At 38.4% G+C, this 8,213-nt stretch overlaps 1 protein-coding gene and 1 long non-coding RNA gene across 3 annotated transcripts in view; both read left to right on the forward strand.

Moving 5' to 3' along the window:
• b3gntl1 (UDP-GlcNAc:betaGal beta-1,3-N-acetylglucosaminyltransferase-like 1) overlaps positions 1–8,213 on the forward strand; it is a 265,373-nt gene that overhangs the window by 206,470 nt on the left and 50,690 nt on the right. The window lies entirely within an intron of this gene.
• On the forward strand, positions 3,648–7,205 carry LOC117526936. The gene is made up of 4 exons (XR_004565387.1): positions 3,648–4,005; positions 5,710–5,820; positions 6,126–6,357; positions 6,534–7,205. It is a non-coding gene; the product is annotated as an uncharacterized LOC117526936 (long non-coding RNA).

Consider the following 8,213-nt stretch of genomic DNA (forward strand, 5'->3'; position numbering starts at 1 on the left):
AGGTGAGACTAAGCAGCCGTTACACAAAAGGCTATATCAGCACCGCAGAGAGGGCGCCAGTGGACCTCAGTCTGCAGTTCATCTCCACCTTAAAGACACTAACCACACATTTGAGAACAAGGAAGTTAAAATCTTAGCCAGAGAGAAGAAATGGTTTGAGAGAGGGGTGAAGGAGGCATTGTACGTGAAACAGCTAAAACACAGCCTTAACCAGGGCGGGGATCTGAGACACGCTTTGACCCCTGTTTACAATGGGGTATTCAGGTCAAAGCAGTTTCAGTCTTTTGTTCATAATGAGTCATTATGAACGTCAGGAGAGGCATCAGTATGTGCTACCCAGTATCAGTATGACAGCTACCCTGTCATTAGGATGGTGCTAACTAGAGCACAATAGGTGCTAATTAAAGCAATTGTTTAGTCACTAGCCAATAGCAGTCTGCCTTTCGGTAGGAGGGGTCTGGTTAGGTTTAAAACTCCACCTCCACCTTTTGTGGCTTCTGTTTGTTGTTCTCTCCAAGGGTCAAGACAGAAGTCAGACTACCAGAGCAAGAATTTTAGCTGAGGAAGCGTCTACGAATTGGAGCGAAACGTCCTCGCGTCAAACAGCCCAGTACAGTCGAAGATTCAAGCTTCTCTACATTTCACCCAATATAACTAAAAGGGTTTCTGAACAGAGTTACCTACCCTAGGTTTAAATACAGGGTGTACCTACAAATCTTTACTGTTTTAAAGTGAAAGACAATCATTGCTGTATTTTTATGTAACAACAGTACGTGGGGTTTTTTCAGTGGGGAAGCTCAAACGCAATGGGTGAGGTGTAGATTTTTATGGAAGTAAATCTGTACCATCAGAGTTTGAAGTTGAATTTTTAAGGTTGAAATTTTTTAGTATCACAATTTTTAAGGTTGAATTTTTTTAGCATCAGCCTAAATAAATTAATTAATTAGCCATTCAGCCTAAAAAAAAAATCAACCTAAAAAAATTCAACCTCAAAAAAAAAAAAAAAAAAATTCAACCTCAAAAATACAACCTAAAAAAATTCAACCTCAAAAATTCAACCTAAAAAAAATACAGAAGCACGGAGAAGCAATCCTATGGAAGTAAATCTGTGCCATCAGAGTTTGAAATTGAATTTTTAACGTTGAAATTTTTTTAGTATCAAAATTTTTAAGGTTGAATTTTTTTTCATCAAAATCAGAGTTTGAAGTTGAATTTTGTAAGGTTGAATTTGTTTAGCTTCAAAATATTCAGCCTAAAAAAAAAATTCAACCTCAAAAAAAAAAATTCAACCTCAAAAATTCAACCTAAAAAAAAAAAAATTCAACCTCAAAAAAATAGAGAAGCAGGGAGAAGCAATCGATCCCTGACTCAAGCATCCAAATTCAGCCAATCACGTTTTGCTCCATTGGTCATGTGACACCGACACCAAATTGGAGGAAGAAGAAGGAGGAGGCCTGATGGACACTGGAAGAAGACAAAATGGGCGTGATGGAGCTTTGGTGAGTGTTTACTTTTTCCTATTTGTGTTTGCGAAATTCAACAATAGACACATCCACTCATGAACCGGATTAATGCAGTGGCATGTGTGCAAATTGCATTAGCAAGTAGCTACCAATGTGTGAGAAATGATTTGATCCACCAACATGAATAGCATTTTTTGCTTAATGATTCCCTTATTGGTCCTTTTGTTCACATTACATAGGAGCAGCTGTTGTTTTTGAGGGTGTTTATCGCGAAAATGGTTGTTTCTCTACGTTGATTTAAGAGCCGCTGCTTCAAAGTGGTTGAAGCTTGAAGCAGTGCTTCGACCCATTGCTTCGTTGCTTCTCCAAGTAGCGCTAACAATGTGTGACAAATGGTTTGATCCGCCGACATGAGTAGCCTTTTTTGCTTAACGATTCCTTTATCAGTCCTTCAGTTCACATTACGCTGGAGCGGCTGTTTTTGAGGGTGTTTATCGTGAAAATGGTCACTGCTTCAAAGTGGTTGAAGCTTGAAGCAGTGCTTCGGCCCGTTGCTTCATTGCGTCTCCAAGTAGCGCTAACAATGTGTGACAAATGGTTTGATCCACCGACATGAATAGCCTTTTTTGCTTAACGATTCCCTTATCAGTCCTTCAGTTCACATTACGCTGGAGCGGCTGTTGTTTTTGAGGGTGTTTATCGTGAAAATGGTCGCTGCTTCAAAGTGGTTGAAGCTTGAAGCAGTGCTTCGGCCCATTGCTTCGTTGCGTCTCCAAGTAGCGCTAACAATGTGTGACAAATGGTTTGATCCGCCGACATGAATAGCCTTTTTTGCTTAATGCTTCCCTTATCAGTCCTTCAGTTCACATTACGTCGGAGCAGCTGTTGTTTTTGAGGGTGTTTATCGCGGACATGGTCGCTGCTTCAAGATGATTGAAGCTTGAAGCAGTGCTGCGACCCACTGCTTCAGTGGGTCTCTGGTTTGTTGCTAATCAGAAGCGGCAGATCCGCAAATTCTTCGTTAACCTCCCTCAAAGTCATTTAAAGATGTCACTTTTGTGCGGATTAAACTCACTAACTGGGACGCTTGTCTTGTTGCAGGCAAGAAACAAGAATTGTCCATCTGCAAACGCTCTGCAGCTGTCTGCCGAGTAAAGATTGAAAGATAGATTTCGGTCGGAATTAATAACTTCAAAGCAAATCACAAACTACAACCGACATAAGCCAGGTTTTTTTTTTTTTTTGTCCCCTCCACCAAAAATAAATGTCTTTTTTTTTTTTTTTTTAATTACATCCTGATTGCACGCAATTGGCTGCAAGAGTTCCGAAGCAATGGAGTCACATTTGTGTCATTAAAACCTGAAAGGAAATGCTTTTGACAAAAACTACAGATTTTGTTTATTTTTATTTTTGTCCAGAGATCTAGGATCCATCATGTCAAGATTTTATTTTATTTTATTTTTTATGTCCAGAGATCTTGGATCCAGGGACCAATTTCATATTTATTTACTTTAAGACTCAATAAAATGTTGTTGACATAGAAAACCTGTAAAGCCTACTTTTAGTACACAGAAAATTCACAAGAGGTATTGATAAGGGAATCGATAAAGAATTGGATCGATAAGCGGAATCAATAATGGCATCGATATCAATAAGATCTTATCAATACCCACCCTTAGTGAGCATATGCAAACCCAAAGCAGCAAGTATGATGACTGAAAGCACATTAAACCGTAACAGTGTTAAAGGCCTTTTACACTGCACGCGTTCTGGGTGTTAAACGAGATGCGGATTGCTCTAAAAAAAACACTCTTTTCAATGAGAAGTGTCGCATTTTTGACGTCATGGCGCGACGGTCGTGTTTCTTGTCATCAAGCAGCAACAGTCAAAATTCAACCCAATCCAACTTTCACCGCTTGCACTGACGTAGCTTCGCGCTGTCCAATAGAAATGAGGCATCAAGACAAAACACAGAAGACTTCAGTGCAGAAATGTGTTCCAGAACTGCTAATTTATATACACTTTTCTGAAGAAAATCCTTAGTGTTTTTTTAACCTTAAGATTTTCTGATTACTGTACATTCTGAAGTTAAAAAAAAATCATTTCTTACATTATAAAACTTGTAATTAAAATAGTTTTGAGTTAGAATTTTTTTTTTTTTTTTGAGAAACCTTTGTTCATCTGTAAATTAAAACTAACTTGTTTCAGATAAGATGACTTCGTGATTAACATTACAAGGAACCTTGGATATTTATTTTTAGACAAAATGGCATGAAAATGAATGTGTACATTCATGTTTGAGGAGTTATGTTTTGGTGACAAATGCACATTGCTGTTTTTAAAATAATGTGACAAAATTAAAATGTTTCACTTTTTCCCAATTTGTGCCCACATTAACAACAAAAGCTTCCAGTAAATTGCTTTCCAGTAAGTGCCTCATAGGTGTAATTGCGTTTGTGTTGCAGATCATCTATCTTGGAACAGGATCAGCCACCCTGGCATTCTTCCATGAATCTGTTGAGAAGTTTGGCTGTCCTCTCAGGTGAATGATTATTAAACCAGGAGTTTCTAACTGTAACAGTTCTAGCAGTGGTGAAAAGTAACATTTATTAAATTATTATATCTAAAAGATCCCCTTCACGGGAAAAAACAAACATCAGCAAAACTTTACTTGGAATACTTAAAATCTGAATTCCTCTCCCTCTTAAAGCAATACACCAACTTTTTTTTTTCCTTTTGGTGTCTTCCCTCACCGCTGACTCCATGACAAGCAGATAAACACGATTCTTTCAGCTGTGCATCCAGAAACAGTAATGCGGCCAAAGCTTGCCCACCACTGTTTAGCTTAGTTCAAATACTAGGAGTCAATGGGTATAGCTAGCCTGACTCTGCCTACAGTCATCAACCATTCAGCAACTCTAAGCAGTCCTGTGTGCTTGTCTTTTTTTTTTTTTTTTTACTGCATTGTGTTACGTTATCTTCTACTATCATCATATTATCTTCTTCTGCTCATAAGCAGAGGCTTTGTTTTGTTGACCTACTTGCCCGGTGGTTTGTACGAGAGATGTGATGTTCGTGAACGAGTCAACTCATTTGAACAGCTCTTAAGTGAACAATTAGAACCGATTGGCAGTTGTGAGCCGTTCATTTGCGAGCCAGTCTTAAATGCAAATTTAACCACCGTGGAAGTAGGTCAGCAAAAACAAAAGTAGTAGAAGATAACTAACAAAACAAACAAAAACATGACTGTAGGCTGAGGCAGGCTAGCTACACCCATTGACACCCTTTTTTTGAGCTAACCTATCCAGTGCCTGGCAAGTTTAGTCACTTATTCCTGGATGCACACAGGAAAGAATGGAGTCTATCTGCTTGTCATGGACATGGGAGTGAGGGAAGACACAAAAACAAAAAATGTTGGCTGTCACTTTTAATGATTTATTCTCTGATAAGCAAGTCATGTTAGTGTGAAGAATTAGGACAGGTTTTCTGCCACAAGTACTTTTGCCTTTTAGCAAATTTACAATCACATTTCATTTTGCAAAAATTTTGAATGAGTTTATTTTGGCACACAAAACTCCTTTTCACAAAAAGTTTTTTTTTCTCCTTCCCAATTAGCACATGTGGCCGAATGGGTGCAGGCAGAAGCAAAAGCTTATATACACCTACCCCTTTTACTATTACATCATATATATATCTGTTGTGACTGAAGTCCAGTCTGGGATCTGCAGAGCCTGGAGTAGTGCAGCCAGACAGACTTTGTCTGGCATTGGTCGTTGTGAAGCAGCCTGCTTTCTCCTTTGGTGTTTGGTGTCAGCTGACAGCTTCCTTTCTGCTTCAAACTGACTTATACTTATATATCAACAGATACAAAGAACAAAACAAGACATTTGGAATTAATCAATGTATTGAAATTTCTCTTCACAACAAGTTAATAATAGTGCACAACCCAAAACTAATAATACGAAATTAGTAAACTTAATTGTCCATACTGTAAAGAGAAGTTATATTATTTTTATAAAGTCTTTTAAAGCAGACTATTTAATATTTTTGGGACAGTTATTCCAAATGATTACTTCTTTTTTTTTTTACAGAAAGTGTTTTTTTTTTTTTAATAGAAGTTTGAGTCTCTAGTTTTTCAAATGATAATGTTCCCCTCAAATTATGTCCTTCATTTTAAACAGATGTTTTGACATTTTGTTTACCAAGTGGTTAAAGTGAATTTAGAATGAATGTTTTGTGTCTCCAGAGTACGTGGAGATCACAGAGCTGAAAATGTGGATGTTGCACGCTTCATGTTGACAATCCGTGGCACTGGAAGGAGCAGCTTTATATCTGGGAAGAGTGTTCAGAACCAAAGGTTTGTTCAGTAGATGGTGCTAACTGAAATTTGCCACCTCACTGATACCATGAACCAGTTGTATGTTAGCATACAACCCAGAACGAGTAATATTCTGGACTATTATTTATCACATTTGCATAGGCTTTAATGACATCCAGTAGGTAAGACCAGATGTAATTGTAAACACAGTGGGTTATGTATAAATACAAAATGAAGAAAATCAGAGGCACGGTTTTAACTGTTAAAATAGGTTGGGTTTTTTAAAATTTGTTGTGCACTCATGTTGATTAAAAAAAAAATGTATCTAAATGAAAATTTTTTAGGATTGAGCGGCTGTGGAGAGACCTGTGGGCAGCTGTAACGTGCATCTATTATGATGTCCTCCACTACCTTGAAGAAGAGGGCTACCTCAGCATCGCCAATGATACACACATTTTCTGTTGCCACTTTGTGTTCCTCCCACGCTTGCAAGATGACCTGGACACGTTTCACAGTGGTTGGGACAACCATCCGCTGTGAACAGAGAGCCACGTGACCCCAGAACAACTATGGGAGGTGGGTCGCACACATCACTCAGTTCCAGCACCAGAGAACACAGAGGTACATCAAATGTGATTTGAATGAATCATTTGGTTCACATTTGAGGTATTGAATTAGAAGCTAAGAGCACACAGAATTTTAAAGTGTGCCTGCTGTTACTGCATGTAATTAAATATGTTCTCTGTTTTTAGGGTATGGACATTCCTGACATTGAGAAAACAGTGGACTTCCTTGTGATGACCTGTTAAGCATTGTGGTACCACACAGAGCATGCCCACTCACTGAAAGACAGCTGACAGCTTTAAAAAATGCAGTCAACCCGAGAGCTGCATCTCAGTCCTTTGGTATCAATATTTACATTGCCACTGTTCAGTTTTGTGAGCAATTTGTGGATCTCTAAGAATCAGAAAGACTTCAGATTTGAATTTGCGTGTTTATTTTTTTGCAGGCATTCATTCCATTCAGTATAATCAGTACTCAAATAGAGTTCATTTTAAGCACACTTTGAGTGCAGAGATTTATTTTGTTGTTTTAAAGGAACAGATTAAACTGCATTAAGAACCTTCAACTGTCTAAGACTGAAAATAAAACAAGTGTAAACCCATCTTTTGTTAACTTGAATAGTTTAACATGTCAACATTTTACTGAACTGAGTGTAAACACAGACCCAGATGTCACACAAGACCAAATCCTGTGTGGCAAGTGCCGATACAGGACAGGATGTCATTTTTAAAGGATGTGTAATCCTTGTAATGCCCTGGGATGCGAATGGTCTCAAAGCAGGTGGAAGCTGTGGGATAGCGGCCATTGATGACTTCCACTGAGAGACTTTGAAGGAGAACCTCCCATCCAGTTGATGAGGCAATTGATGAGCTATGGAGTAGATTCAAATGGATAAAAGTTAGTCATCAGGCTAAATAGCCATTATCAACTGATTAGAAGATCAGTTAAACCAAATAAACTTACCATTAGCTATGAACTGATGTAGATAGCTTGACATGCGGCATCTGGTTTCCACGGAACAGTCGTCATCATCGCTGTCTTCCTCACGAGGCCATGTTATATACACTGAAGAAGCACCTGGATTAAAAAAGAAAAAAATAGCATGAGATAGTTTTTCTTTTTACACAGACACTAATAGATGCTGTCCATGTATGAACCGTAATATTTACTACAGATGCAACACTTCAAGATGTTTCATCTGTAATGTGTGGGTAAGTTATGTGTGAGTGTGAGCATTGTTTTTGAGGATGCACAAGCAAATTTTGTTGTGCTGTTTTACTGTGCAATGACAATGAATGTGATTCTGATTCTGAAGAGCAGAAAAATAAACCTCAGCGCTGATATACTTCCTGCTGCGTCTTGAGGAAAGAGCAAGGCCACTGTGTCAGGTCTTTGGGTCATTAGAGTCCACATTGAAGTTTCCTTAAGACCCAGGGATGGGTATCAAGAACCGGTTCCTTTCGGGTATCGTTAAGAAATGATTAGATCCACCGACATCAATAACCTTTTTACTTAACGATTCCCTTATTGGTCCTTCAGAGTGGCTGTTGTTTTTGGGGGTGTTTTTCAGGAAAATTATAATTTCTCTACATTGATTACAGACCCTGCAACGGGTCTGGAATCAACTTTTCTGCAGCGAGGCTTTGCTTTGAACCTTGAACCAATCGAGGCAGTGCTTCGATCATTGCTTCGTTGATTCATTTTTTTCTTTCGCTTTCCCCCGCTAAAATCCTAAAGAGCATATGGCTGTGAGTATTATTTACCTGTTTTATGTTAAACCGACCTGTTATGGTCTTCTGAAACAGTTGATAGATGTATTTTATAACTTAAAAACGGGACCGATGCTAACATGTTAGCATGTCTATGGC

This window comes from Thalassophryne amazonica, chromosome 15 (assembly GCF_902500255.1).
Source record: "Thalassophryne amazonica chromosome 15, fThaAma1.1, whole genome shotgun sequence".
NCBI classification, from domain to species: domain Eukaryota; kingdom Metazoa; phylum Chordata; class Actinopteri; order Batrachoidiformes; family Batrachoididae; genus Thalassophryne; species Thalassophryne amazonica.